The 15,209-nt window shown below is 41.2% G+C and overlaps 1 protein-coding gene across 2 annotated transcripts in view; it reads left to right on the top strand.

Annotated features, from left to right (window-relative positions):
• RORA (RAR related orphan receptor A) overlaps positions 1-15,209 on the top strand; it is a 435,634-nt gene that overhangs the window by 138,617 nt on the left and 281,808 nt on the right. Inside the window, exon 1 of one of the 2 annotated variants that reach the window (XM_074600030.1) lies at positions 10,577-10,712. The exons of the other annotated variant lie outside the window; for it this stretch is intronic. The gene's annotated coding sequence lies outside the window, so the exon portion shown is untranslated. Of the gene's footprint in view, positions 1-10,576; positions 10,713-15,209 lie in introns of those variants that run through there. 2 annotated transcript variants of the gene reach the window in all.

Here is a 15,209-nt window from a genome sequence, read left to right as displayed (position 1 = left end):
TTGTACAGTTAAAATGTAAGCTCAGTTGATAGGTGTTTTTCTACCCATTGTGTAAACTGGAGCGAGTCCTCAAGTAGATTCTGGTTTTTGTCACTTTATTAGCATGTACACTGGGAAACCTGTTTCTGTACCAAGGCTGGTTCCTGCTGAACTGTAACCCAGGAAGCTGGCCTGGCGCGGAAGCTCGGCGAGCAAACAAATCCTGCTCCGCTCAAAGAGATGCTTTGATATTTAGCACTTTGCAGTTGGTTGAATGTTCATAAAATTAGTGACTTGAAAAGATGAAAAATAAACAGTATCAAAGACACCTAAAGAGCGCATGTTTGGGGAAAAAAAATAGCAATAGGACATTTAAAAATGTGCTAGCAGGGCCAGTGCTGGAAGAAGGCATGGGAAGTGAGGAATCTTGGATCCAAAGGTCCCTCCTCCAAAACTTGAACGCCCTGGTTATGCAATTACACATTGCACTACAGAAGCTGAGGGAGCAATAGTCTCTGTGCAGTGTGTACGCTGGGTCACTGAAGCGAGAGCGCATTTTGCTCTCCGCTCTTACTGCATCCAGGTTTGTATCAGCGTGTTTGTGGGTGCTTTTAGAGGCTGGATAGGATGCAGACAGGGCAGTCATAGCTTTGTGCAGAGAAAAGAAAATAAAGTTCTTTCAGTGTTAAATCCAAACTGATTAAATTAACTCCCGGATAGCTTCTGCATCTGAATCTTGTATTAAATTACTACATACTTGTTCCTAAACATTGAAAGAAAAATAAAAAGGCAATTAAAGGTGTTGATGACTTTTTCGTGGCAGTTTTCTCTGTTTGCAAATTGCTAGTCTCTAAACCCTTTTGTAGTGTATTAAAAAAAATTAATTTGTTTGCCATTGGCACACCAATTTGTTTTTTAGGTGATTTCAGTGCCGAATTTAGCAGTGACTAGGCATAAACTGGGAGGCAGGGAAGCTTTATTGACATATGTTACCTTTGCTTTGATCCAGTCCACTGCGTCCCGCTGCAGAGGCTGAGGAGGTATAAAATCAGATCAGTTTAACCACGGTGGGAGTTCAGCTTTAGAGAGATGTTCCTTTGCTGTCCCTTCCGAGAACCCCTGGGCTGAGGTGTGGAAGGAGAAGACAGATACCCATGGGCTGGTAACAACTGTATCACATTATTTCCATACGTTTCCTAGTGTAAGCCTTCATGATAGTAATTACCCATGTCTCCCTATTTTTGTTCTTAGGGGATGATTAAAAATAAAAAGCTGTATTCCCTAACATCTTATACAATACGCATCTGTGTGTGGTGATGTTTTTTTTTTCTCAGCATGTAGTAAAAGGAAGCAGGAGATGATTTTCTAGAATGAGAGAGGAAGGACATTTATTCAGATTCACACTTTCATTGCATCTCACACTTCCACTGCATCAAAAATGATTTATCTTTTTGATATATCTAGGTATTACAGCCTCTTCTGTATTTCTGTCCAAGGCTTGCTTGTTGATTAGGCCATCTGAAGAACTGGCATGTCATCCAGTGTATTTTTTTCAGTATTATTACTATTATATTATGTTGTTGGTGGTTACGTAGTTACAGTTGCAGGTTTCCAGGTACTACCCTGAAAGATAATAAAGGTCAAGACTTTGGGCACATTTTTGTACAGTGTGTGTTGTGAACATGCAGGTATTAATCCATATATATTTTTACAACGATGTTCTAACATAGTAACTCAGCCCAGTGACTGTTGTGTCTGGGGAAACCTCACAGGATCTCTCACCTCAGGGAGTTGTCACAAGTTGCCCAGTTCTGGGTGGGTGATCTGCACGGGAAGCTCTTGCTGTTCTAAGCACCTACAGAGAGGTAACAGGACGGTTCTGTGAGTGTCTATGTTACTGGCCCGATTTCCTGCTGTCAGCAGCAAATTTTACAAAATGCTCTTTGGTGTAATGGTCCCTGTAAGGATAAATAGAGCAGTCATGCTTTCAAAAGCTCAAATAAATAACTGCTGGCACTCACAGAACTCACGGAAATGGTCCTCGATTTGGGAAATACCACTTGATGACAGAGTTGATGAAAGGTCCTCAGACATCAAACACATCAACTATATATAAAAAAAGGCATGCTATATATGGTCATTACTCTCTTTGGGAAGACATTCCTTCTGTTGTTCTCCTTCGTTTATTTTTGTCACCCATTTCATACCTCCTCTTCAACACTTGACCCTTCAAGATAACCAATCTGTGGTGACAATCCGTATTTTCTTCAGAAAACTCGGAACCAAAAAGACTCTTAGTGACAGTGCTAGGAATTCCTGATTGTCTTAATTGCTACTTTACATCAGCACATCTTCACCTTTACATTACAGATGCGATTCCTGGGTTTGAGAACTTCTGAACTTCAACCTCATTTGCAGCTCCTGTTTATGACAGTATTTCATACAGTCACAGCGTGGGGTTCAATGCACATTGGTCACCAGCACTTCATCTGAAGTCCCTTCTTGCTTCTTCCCGTGCGTTCTGCTTTAGTTGCAACAGTCTGTGCACTAAATGTGTCTCTGGCTGACTGCCTTATCTCAGACACACGTTCGTGGAGAATCAGTGTGAGCTGATACAGGCATTCGACAAGGATCAGGACTAGTTTCAACACTATTCAATATTTCTGTCAATTGCTTGGAAGAATCTGAGTCACTGATGCTTTATTTTCAGGTAGCACAAAGAGTAGCAGCACATGAGATAATAAAGTAGTAGACACTTCGCACAGAAAGCTCTGAATTGTTTTGCCCATTTAAGCAGAGGACCTGTGTAAATAAACTCGCCTAAGAAAAATAAATGTTTCAGTGGGAGAAGACTATGCCATGCAAAGCAGAGATGGTCCTCTCGGGTAACAGCTGACCACAGGCTTCTAATGGAAGAGAACTGTGATGCAATATTTGTTTGTGTAAATGGGAATGAGAGATGGGAGAGAAGTTTTGCCTCCTTATATGCCTGTGTATGTTGGCCAAGACAATTCCTGTCATCCATGTTTTAGGAGGGACACTGATGTATTGTGTAAGGTTCAGAAAGTCACCACAAAATATTTGGGGTAGGAGAAAATGGTTGGTCTTCCCCCACTCTGGAGCATCATCTCTTAGATTTATCAATGAGAAAACAGTGCGTCTGTAGGATAACAGTGTTTAAGAGTCTTTAGAGAAAGAAAATAGTGGGTACTACAGGACTCGACTCTAACGGAGAGAGGCAAAATGGGAACCAGTGGCTGGAACACTGGAGCAGATGAATTCAAATTGGAGAGTAGGAAAAAAGGCTGAACACTGAATGTGGTTAAACATTGGAATGGATTACGAGGAGGAACAGCTGCTGCACCATTTCCTGACGTCTTCAGACTCAGCTTGGATGCTTTTCTTTAAGAAAAATTTTAATCAAACCCTATTTATGGGGCTCAGTGCAGGGGTTAATGATGTGAAATGCATCTTAGGATATGCAAGAATAGATCATCCCACTCGTCTTTTTTTTTACTTTAAATTCTATGAATTGATGGATGTCTGATAGTGGTACAGCTTGAATAACTCTTTGTACTTTGCCCTAATTCTACAAGTCTTTGTACAAATTTTTCTCATTATAATCTTAAGAATACATTACATATTATTCTCTCAGTCTGTTAGCTACTATTAGCAACCCATGTGAATCCAGCCATTGGTGTTGTAAGAATTACGTGGGAAATAATTTCATTTTCTCATACTGGATTTTGATATGGTGGAGGTAAGTTTGACTTTTAACTCTAAGTTCTTGAAGACAAATGTTATCAGTTATTCAACTTTTTTTTATGAGAAAATAATAATAAGTCTCAGTGGTCAGAAAATATAACTCAGCGCTTGCATGTTCAAGAGCACAGAATCCAGTACATAGTAGCTCTTGAATTCTTCTGTTCTTTGAAGGTCACGTATTGGCCACTCTAAGAAGCCTGGGTACTACACGTGGACCATCTGTCTGAACTCGGGTTTGCTGTGGTCTCACTATTTCTGCTTTGTGTTTAATGCTACTGTCTGTTTCTTTTCTGTTGCAGGATATGAAATATTAGATCCAGTGACTATTTTTTATTTCTAACATTTATGGGAAACAAGAACAGCTTGTGAGTGTCTTCACAGAATTCTGTATGTGTGAAGCAGTATTTTTCTTTTGTGTTTTTTTAAACGCAGCGTAACTTATTACTGGCATATACTTAACACTAAGCACACATGTAAATACTACATCATTTCATAGGCTTGAATAATGCTCTGTTGAGTTGATACATCCTGGTACCGTGCCAAACAGGGAGCCTAATGATTAGGTGTTACTCTGTTTATGCAGCACCCATGGCACTGGATGCCGATCCTGGTTAGGGCTTGGAAACCCATACCAAATGGTGATAGCGCTTGCCTTGTATCCGGTGGTGTGGTGGTGACTAAGTAATATTGCTGGAGTATTTTGTAAAGAGTCAAAAGGAAATTTACCCTCTTGCATTTGGAAATGTATTTGCCTTTCTGAATATAAATTCTCTCAACAGTATACCATTGTCCTCAAATAAGTAACTATTCTAGCATAACCTATTTTCTGATTAATGAATTAATGTAGTTCATCGTGTGGTGCTGCGTTTTGGTTTGTATCTTGTGTATTTGATTGTGAAACTGAAATGAAATACTGAAGTTTAAACAATGTGGGATTTTTTTGATCTGTGACAAGTCCTTAGAAATGAAAAAGTAAGAGGAGCTGAAAGAGATTCTAACTCTGATAACGTTATACTTTGCCCTCCCCAACAGCTTCTCTAAAGCCAGGAAGTATTTCTTTGTAAGACAGAATAGGGAGTGTGTTAAGTCCAGTGATGTTGACTTTACTCATTTAAGTTCTGGTGTAGGCTGTGCAGTAACCCTAAAGATTTCTTGTGTATCTGTATTTGAATCCATGAACTCTTCCACAAGATGCATGATGAATGAGTTACAGGTACCAAGTGTTCACTGGAAAAGGAACTGTCACTTCACCAATGTCTTGGAATCATACAATAGCAATACGGTTTGAATGCTTTTGTTTCTATGGACTTATGCTCTGGTATTTACCCTTGTCGGTCTGACAATTCCTTGCTCTGAAGATGGGAAGTAAAAATATAAATGCAGCACAGAATTTCTCTTGGTGCTTCACAGTGACAGCAATTTTTGCTGATTTTTTTTTTCCTGAGTTGCAGGAAGAATATTGCAGGTTGAAGTGCAAGGTTGCTTGATCTTTGGCGCTAGCTGGTGGAGCCTTCCTGCTCCTCTAAACTTTATTTTAGAATAACTGATAAAATAACTATATACATCTGAAAAAAATACATTGAGCTCCACATAAAAATATCTCCTTTAATAAAGTGGTTTCATTAAATACGCAAGCAAAAAAAAGCTTGTTTTTCCTGCAGCCTTTAATTGACAGCTGTGAAAACCGAAAATCTTCCCATTCCCTCTTCGTTTCTTTTGATTTCATTTATGCATGCTTCCACTTCTATTTGTTATGATATTCTTGCAGTGATTTCAGTTAGTTTGGAAATATTTTATAGACTGTCAGCATACATCTGTCTGATACTCTCTTGGGAAATGTGATAGATAAATTATGTCTTCATGGCCGATAAGGAGCTCCGAACAGGAGTACACTGGTTGATGCTGCTCAGATGGATGGAGTGGGGGTTTGACCGGGATATGGCTGCTCTGTGACGCACCTTGTAGCAAGCATGGTCCTTGGGACCATGGAGATGGCAGCGGTGAAGCGCCTCGTCAAGTGCAAGATCTTCCTATAGCAGGCACTTTTTCGGTGTTGGAACTGAGCAGGGAGAGCTGAGAAAAGGCAGTGCTGTGTGGGGAGGCAGTCGGAGCTCACCCATGCCTCGCTCAGACAGAACAGCTGATTTAGTCAGGTAGTGTCGGGAGTCTCGCAAGTACAGTTGATGATTTCTGCATAACTACTCTGCCTGAAGGTAGTAACTTCAGGGCACGTGGAGTGGGGACAGGAAGTTTCCATCCTTCAGAAAGTAAATTGTGGTCCCCCAAGGTCTGCAAAGGAGAGGGAAAGGCATCTTCGGGTGTGTGTTAGTTCTCAGGCCAGCGCTTCATCTGTGGGGGTTCTCACTGGCTTGTGTCTAATGCAGACAACCTTTTCTATCACCAGGCATGGTAATGTAGGAAGAAATGGAGGTCTTTTTTGCTCTTAATCAGTAGAAACAGGTATGTGATGTTTTGTAAATTACAAAGATGTTATTAAAGAGTGTGCATGACTTCTTTTTTTTTTTTTTTTTAAAAAAATAGTCAGATGCTATTTCTGAGCTCCAAGGGCTGACAGCTGTTCTAGTTTTGCTTGGGGACGTTTTCACAATGTGGATTAATCAATGTTATGAACTGGGTCCATGGGGTTTTGGGAATGTAATTGGTTTCAGATGACACTTTGCTAGTCAATCTGCGAAACAGCCGAATGTTGACACAGCTGAACAATTCCAGCTGTTTCCACTCACCCCTTCTTCCCTCCCTGGATGCACCAGCCTTTTCCCTCTCTCTTGTCTCTCTTTCTTATTGTGACTTTGTAAAACAAATTTGTGATCTCAGTTTCTGTCATTTGTCTCTGCATTAGTTTTGCTCTTTCCCAGCATGCTTTAAAAATGTATCTTTTAAGTATGGTCTTACGGGCACTAATTTGCTTTACAGATATTAACTCCTTTGAAGCATATTTAGATGTTGCTTGAAGGTGCAGTTTGGAGGTAACTTGACAAGTTCGAAAATACTTTTACATTTGTTGTGATGAACCCACCTCTTCTCTCAAAGAAGCTAACAAAGAAATGATGATAACCAAAGGCAGGGACAATGGGTGAGGCCCCTGCCTAGAGTCGTACTGCAGGACATGTTCCCCTGCTGTGAGGCTGTTGCGTTGCCCTAGCTGATAGCCCAGCTTTGGTAAGGTGGCTGACACCTCTGTGCTATGCATCGAGACCTTAATGACTAGTAGAAATAACTCCCCAGAAAGAAGTAGTTCATAAACTGACTGTGCCATTTATACTTCTAGAATTAATTTTTAAAGTTATTTTTCTCTTACTTCCCCCTTTTTTGCCCCATTGTATGATAAGCATGGGTAAGCCCTGAATATGTCATGGCACCTACATCTGGAGTTTTTAATGTGTTAGCAGTGCTGTTCCTGGTTTATGGCAATAAAGAAGACGGTAGCTGCAGTGCAAGACAATAGGCGTTCATTTTCCACGGCATTTTTCATGCCAACTGAGCTTCAGGATACTTTTCAGCAAGGACTGCAGCATGGCCCAGCCACTTACGCCATTAAAACCTGTATGAACAAACACCTACATGCATCTCACAAATACGGCATTTTAATGAGTAGGCCAAAACCGATGACGAGATGGTCTGGCTGCGATACGTCTTTGGTCACTATAACTCTTGTAGTAGGCTTGCAGATAGTTTTTTAGTAGTAACTACAGTGGTGGTGATTTTCTGGTTTTAGTGTTATTTTCCCATTATGAAGTCAGACAAATCTTGCAGGACTTACACTCCCTCTTGTTTGTGTGACTCCCCCGATGGCAGACTATTCTAATTTAAAACTGATGTGTGAAAAAATCCAAAATCTGCTGGTTTTGGACAGCAGTTAGCTCTGCTAACTTTTTGAAGCAGCAGAAAGCACCCATGTGTGTTGAGCCATTTTAAGTCATATCTATTGTGTTAGAGTAGCGTGTAATGGAATGACTGATGATGTACTTTACACGTACTATTGCTAATGCTTTACCTACAAATGAGTTTCTTTTGACTACTACGTATGGCCTATTCAGAAAAGGAAAAATATATATTGAAAATGTAGTAGGAAAATGGCATCTCTGTGAGTATCTTTCTTATAGGTACGTTGCTGACTGGGAAAATTGTAAATTTGTGCACTGTGGTTTTCAGAGAAAGTCTTGATGTCATTAATTCCTGTTTATTTTTTTACTAGCAGGGTATTCAATAAGAGTATCCCATCCTACAGGGTTTATGCTGGCAGTGGGCACTGGGAGGTTTTGTGGATTACTTGTGGGGAGGGAGACTGGGAAGGTACAAATTCAGTACCTAGATTTATGCAGGTCTCCTGTGTGAGTAGCAGCAAGCCGCTTTGCTTCTCCTTGCCTCAGAGGCCCCACTTGTATGGCAGGAGAAAACTTTTTACAATTTCTAGCTTTTTCTCTCTCTTCTTCATGCCCCAGAGATTTTGGGATTCTGACTAACAGTTCAAACCAGTATTAAAATCCTTTCATTGGCTGAGAACTAACTGTCAGGATTCTTCATTCTGTGATTTTTAGAAACTGTGAGAAACTCTGGACTCTATCAAAGGACTGTAGCTTTCTTTTTTTCTGTTTTGTTACTGAAGACCATGTTTTTCACAGCTAAAAGAAGGCAGCTGTTGGACCTTAAGCAGACATTTAAATGTACTTGCTACTTGTGCATGTGACTTGAGGTATATCCCAGTGGTAAATTGGATCTTGCATTTAGCCCAAATGATATTTCAGGTAATTTGGGATTTTGTCTTTCTCTGCTGTACCAGCTCATAACTAGTTCTTAGTTACACAACGTCTACACAGAGTTGAGGAGAGAAAAGCGAAGGCTAATGCCTATATTAGTTCAGAAATGAAATTACAATGTTTCTTTAAACTGCGCAGACATGAAATGCATTGAGGACATGTATGCTATTCACTCTAATGTTCTTTTCATCATTCTTCAAACAACCCATAGAGGTTTTCTCTTGTACAATCTTTAACAAATCTTTCTTTGTACACCTAGTTCTCTTTTGTTACGCTGAGCCACCAAAGGGACTGGGTTCTTGGAAAGACAGAGGGAAATGTACACAAGTAGTACAGTGTGGAAAGCCTGTCTGTGCTGTTATGTGGTTGAATTCATACAATCTCAGAGCTGTCATAAGTCCAGATTTTGCCAGTATGTCGCTTGTCTCCTGATGGAAATTTCGTGTGAGTAGAAAAGAAGGAATTTTGCTGTTGCCTAGGGTTTGCAGACCTGCATATGCTGGATCAAAAGCACTAGTTGCAGTGAGGCTGCCTGATGCTGCCTCTGCTCCAGGCTCCTGTTCATACCTGTGGATGTAGTGTAGAAGTGCAGTGCATTCAGTCCAGTGCAGGAGATGTCCTCCTCAGAAGTTTGAGCATTTGGTAACTTCCCCTTTTTTGAAATGGCTTATTGTTATCATACTGGAATTGGAACAATTTACTGTTAGTCATTTTGTTGTATCTTCAGACACACTTGCAGAAAGAAATGCATCTTAGGCTGCAGGATGTTGCTAAGCATTGTGCTTTGTCAGCTTAGTGTCAGTAGCTGTTATAAACCAAAAAGCTAAATTAACTATTTGAGTTTTTGTGTTGCAGTCTCTGGCCTGCAATAGAAAAAGCAGGTTCATCAGCAGAACCTGCTCTGAGCATACAAAAAACCCTTCTCCTCTTTCTACAGTGGAGCATCCCTGCATTATCCATTTTGATTGCTTTGTACATCTCTTCCCACTAACTTATTTGGTTATCGAAGCCCAGATGCCCTGAAGAAGCTCCTCCAATAATATAATTTTCAGGAATAGGAAAGATTTCTGAAAAACTTTCTAATAATCAGTCCATTTTCAGGTCAGTCTTCGGTAGTCCCAAATCATCAGTTACTCCAGAAATTCAGGTAGAGCCGTTACATCCCGAAGTACAAGAGGCAGATTTTTCCTCTGTAGGTGGGGAGAGTCAATTCCCTGGCTGCGTGTCTCTCCTGTTGAGTTGCAGATAGAGGTATGGTTCTGAGGAGAGCAGCAATACCCTCCATTGATACCTGCCCACGATTTGTATCCCTAGGATCTGGGCCTAGCCTGGAAAATGTTTCTGACGGGCCTTTTTGTTCCTGGGTGTCTTTATACGATGTCAGTCTGGTTCTGAGCAGGCGCCCTGGAGGCTGTCACAGGAGGAACGGGGTAGAAGGCACAAGTATTAAATTTTGCTATGAGTGTGCACTCGTTTGTGTATCTTCAGATGTGAGGCTCTCAGAAGGGCAGGACTGATGCGTGACAGTACAGCACTGTCTAATCACACGTTCACATTCCCAATAGCCCATGTGCATCAAAAAGAACTCTTCATTTCTATTTCTTCTGTTTGTTTTTTTTGCCAAAGCAGAGGCTGTGCGGAGCAACACACTAATATAATTCTCACATCTTAGTTATTTTCCATACCTGTGCAATGTTACTCTTTCAAAATAAGTTAGAAAGGGGCCTTGTATGTATTAAGGAAGCTGTTTTATGCTTTCACAGGCCTTATTTCAGTCTTTGTTTCTGCTTTCTGGAAAAAGTAGAGTAGCAACTCGCATACGTTAAATGTCACGTTGCAGACGTTTCTGCTTAAGCATTACTCTGTCTTCAGAAGCAGATCTCTGGTGTTCCTCTCTCCTCCAGCATTTTGCTGTCAGTCAATGCTCCTTAGACCCTGTGAGGGCCCTGAGGGCACTAATTGCCCTGACCAGCCTCACCTGGGGCCTCCACCACACCCCTGCCCGAGGGCCCCGAGGCTTCTTTTTAGCTCAGGCCGGGGCCACATCAACAGGCCTCATGTTTCCCTTTCTCTGAGAATTTCACAGTGCAGTTATATATAACAACTTAACAGCCCTTCCTCAAAGAGCGATAAGAAGAGATAACAGAACATTAAGAAAATTTCCATCCTTGATCATATCGTCCTGCCCTGGTAAGTTGTTGTCATTGCGGTGTGCTATGCTGCTAAATTTTTGACTCATTGGAAATGCAGCTTGAGTCATAAACTCCTATATTCTGTTGCTTGCTATGTTTTGGGGTGTGGTGGTTTTTGGGGTTTTTTTTGCATAGTAGCTCTTTCTCCAAAGAGGAAAGCTGAAAAAGCAGTTCTGAGGAGCAGAGAGTATGTTGCAATTCCAGCTGTTGTGCAATAAAAAGAGGAAGAACTAGTGTTAGAAGGTGTTTCATTGTGTGATTCAGGGTGAAAACAGGAGTCTGTACTTTGCTGCTGGGAGTTTGTTGATTTTGCTTCAACGCACTTAGTCAATACCTAGCTCATGCTACTAAGACAGGTGATTTTGAGAGCTTCTCAGGTGCATCAATGAACATTTCAAATTAAAACCTTTTCAGAAATATCAGAATTCTGAGTTAAGTAGGATAAAAACTGACAGTTTTGATCTTAAACTTAACAGTTCAGATTTTTAATGCATGAAACCATACCCTACGTTTACTGTGGCACCACAGACTCTGAGAAAAATGATCATCAGAAAAATCTTTGCTGCACTGAAGTTATCATTGATAGAGATGAAATCAAGGTCAAGATACCACAATGTGTGGGAGGAAGCTGGGTGAGAATTAGCAACTTCATCTAAGGCTTTATATCTCAGCTCGCTTCCAAGTTGTCTTTCTTCCTCTGTCTCTTAGTGACTGTGAAAGAGCCATGAGAAATTGTATCATATATAGAATTTCCCCATTATGTGAGATCTCAGGATCTTTTTGAAGATAAGTTCAAATAGATTCAAGCTGATTCAAAAAAGAGGCCATTTAAGAATTCTTTACTTTTCAAGTGGTTCACTTAATTTCACATGCTCTAGAAGGAGGTGAGAGATTGCTCCCGGTGGAGGCTCCTGGCAGGCTGTATAAATCATTGTTTCATGCAGGAAGTTCAGGCATGGTCAAGCCGTGATTATTCTGTGTGAAGAAGTTGTGCATAACTTGAAGGCAGCAGCCTTCGATAACTTGAAGTTCTCTCCTCCCTTCTCTTCTCTCCCCTCCCACCTCCACTTTCTGGCATGTTCTTTCACATCCTTAGAAAGCCGTAAGAATGCCGTCAGTATTTGTAAGATACAAATTGCACTGTGTCTGGGAGGCTGGGTTTGTATATTGGCACATAAGTAATTTGGCTGTTATGTCCTGATCTTGTTCCTCTCTGAAGTAAGATCTCTCTGTTGTCAGTCAATCTGCCTTCTGCATCCCATGAATTCCTGGGGAAGGGTGATAAATGTGGACTGTCATTTCCTCAGTGCCCAGGTGCAGGCCTTCACCGTTCAGAAAGTCAGAGTCTGCGACCCAAACCCTAGAACAAAATTTGGGGCTGCTCCCTGTTTTGTTGTTGACCCCTCTGGCATGAAGTGATTCCTTAGGGAGCGTGCTGCTTGTTAGAGGGGAGGGGTTTATAAACTTGGTATGGTCAGTTCATTTTTAGAAGTAGGGTGCCACATTTCCTACTCTCCCACTTGCGCGTACAGTCTGCTGTGGCTATTCTGAGCTTCTCTTTAACCTGTTCTGGCTGTGATTTTGGTTTTCTTTGTTTCTTTCCTTGGCCTAGTCTAGCCTTTTGCCATAGCCCATTTCCTTAAATAAAGCACTCAAGTTGTTAGCAGAAAGAGATGCTAACTTCCCAGGGAGGTGCCATACCTGGCAAATTCAACTGCTTTCTGACTCAAATTCTGACTACAATTTTCGTCACTGCTTATTGCTGAAAGATGATGCAGATGGCCCTAGATTCCTCTGCTGTAGCTCTCAAGCAGAGCCAGGAGTACCCCCTCACAGTCCCTCTTAGCTGGTCGCCCTGGTCTCCAACGCAGTTGCGGCAGAAAAGCCTTGCTCTAAAGCAAAGAGACGAACAGCAGCTCTAGGACCCGAAACAGAACGGCTTGTACACAATGGACTGGGTTGCACAGTTTGATTCAATAACATATTGGTCTATCACACCCAGAATTTGTGTGCTCACTCTGACGTTCACTGATGCTTTCTGAAGAGGATATTGAAAGCAAAGCAGTTGAGAAGGGGATAACTCAAAACCTTTAGCAGCGTTATCCCAGAGAAGAGAAAACATGTTTTCTTATGTTTGTTATGTATAGTGGTGACCTCTCTGGAGCTTGAGTAAAAAGGAGTTATTAAAGGAGCTCAGCAGGAAGAAACCTCCAAATAAATGGTGTTTATTTTCCTATTGCTGTATGTGCTTTGAAACCGTGTAGGATCCAATATTGCACCATTTGAATTTTTGGTGAGTTCACTCGTCACCGCTCCCGGATCAGGGGCTTTGCGTGGCCAGCTGCAACAAGGGTGTCCTGTTAGCATGGAGGGAGCTGCAAGCCAGAAACTGGGTTGGTGTTTCTTGTTACGCCCAGAGCGAGGGTCAGGAGTGGATCTTATTAGCAGTGCTTTCAAGAGAGACTCAGGAACTCCAGCAAGACCTCAGTCAGAACACCGGGAGAGCATTCAATGCATGTGCTTGGTAAGAAGGGCAGGAATAGTTGGTCTCCATTAATTCAGATGTTTCTGAGTTGTTAGACAGGTACTTACCTTTTTGTACGGCCTTTTCAAAGGCTGATACTGCCTTTTTTGGGGGGTTTGTTTATTGCATAACTCCAATAGAAAGGAATTCCTAAGGCATGAATGCTAAAGAGGAAGGAAAGAGTAAGTGGTGCCAGTTAAATTTTCATGTATTTATGCCTTATTATGGCCTGACAGTCAGAAATAATATTCTTTTCCTTTTATCCTGATTTTCTCTTTTGACTGTGTATTAAAAAAGCACCAGCAGTAACAAAGTGTAAAAGATTGAATTAAATCCTAGTTAGAATGACTTCACCTTAAATAGTGGAATATCTTAGATCTCTTTCTCTTCCTTTTTTCTTTCGCTCTGTCTAGTCTACAGAGACTTGGCAGTCTCAGATACCCTTGGGTGTTCAAAGGTAGATCAGTCTGCGGCAGGGCTGCCTTTGATGTTTGCACCTACAAAAATGTCACATCACAACCTGCTCTGTTATTTCACATTGGATGTGAAAGATTCACTAAAAGGTTAATTTCAAGTCTTGTTGAATTTTATACCATTAAAGCCAATGCCTTTTCAAGGATGCACCTAGAATGGTTTTAGAAGGGTGAGAGAAGGGGATGGTTCTAAGTTTCCACTGCAGCTACACAAGCGCCTGATGCGCACAGAGTGCTTGTGGGTGCATAACCCCTCTCTGCAGGAGTGTTTCACCCTCCACTCCCCAGGGAGAAAGAAGATGTGGAATGGCTATAGATACTTTAAATAGCGCTGTGTCTATCAACAATAGCCTTACCCATTTGTGCATGAGGCCCTAATTTGGTCTGCGTTCAGGCTTGTCAAAGAAAAATCTAAAGGGAGAGAAACACTTCTATACAAATCTTTTGTGGGAGATTTTGTAAGGGTAAGAGTAATTCTGAATATTTGTTCTGATTTCTGGATTTTAGGGTTGATTTCTGCAACGATTTGTAGAGTGATTAAAAACACCTGGGTAAAATATTTTTGAAACTGTTTTTCTTCGTTCTTCCTTTTGAAACTTGTGTTTTGAAGAAATGCAGTATGTTTGCAGAAAATGGGCTTGAATTTTTTTGTGGAGGCAATAGATTTCACTGGGGAAGGCTAAATGTACTGGATTTCAAACATTATTTTGAAAAAGAAATAGGTTTTTCTAAAAGATTTTTCAAGTTGGAGAAAAATACTTGTTTATGAGTCACAGCAGAAATAGTGCATTTGAAAGATTTCAGGATGGTCAAATGCTGAAGCAGTAGGAGATACAGGTTATGTTTTAAATTGTCGTTTTTTTAAAAAAACAATTGCCAAATAAGTTGTTATATTTTCTGTTTTCTCTTAGTACAATGAAGTCTCCGGACTCAGCAAGGGCACTTAGAAAAGAAGGCGACCTTTCCCCCCTTCTCCTTCTCCTAGCGTAACTTGGATATGTCACTTAATTTGTTACTGAGCTCGGTGCCCGACACCTCTCCCCTCAAATCCTTTTTCCAAGTGAGTGGTGAGAAGTCAGGTAACTCACTCTGGTGTCCTCACATTTGTGGCGTAGCAGAGGCTGAGATTACATGCTTTGTCAAGCTGTGTTCTTAAGGATGTGCCACATTTCCTACTGGTTTAACACAGGAAATGTCTCTGTCACCAGGCAGCTCTGCTTTTCTGTGCATCCCCTAATTGTGTGCCAACTGAAGGTGCAGCTGGAGAGCGCTTCATACCTAATTGGTGTGTGAAAGCTGAGGGCAGAAAAAACAATTAGAGAGTCATGGTCAACATCAAGAAGGGCTGTAATTGAGGCAGAACTGAAATTAAAAATTGGATTGCTACTGAGCTGCAGTGAAAAGGATGTGTGGAAGAAAGCTGTAAACAGCAGAGCAGCTTAGGCTCCAAAGTTCCTCTTTCTGCAGTGACTTTGGAGTCTCCAAGTCCCTGGGAGGA

The sequence above is a fragment of the Larus michahellis genome, chromosome 9 (assembly GCF_964199755.1).
Source record: "Larus michahellis chromosome 9, bLarMic1.1, whole genome shotgun sequence".
NCBI classification, from domain to species: Eukaryota; Metazoa; Chordata; class Aves; order Charadriiformes; family Laridae; genus Larus; species Larus michahellis.
This window is presented reverse-complemented; position numbering and strand designations above follow the sequence as displayed.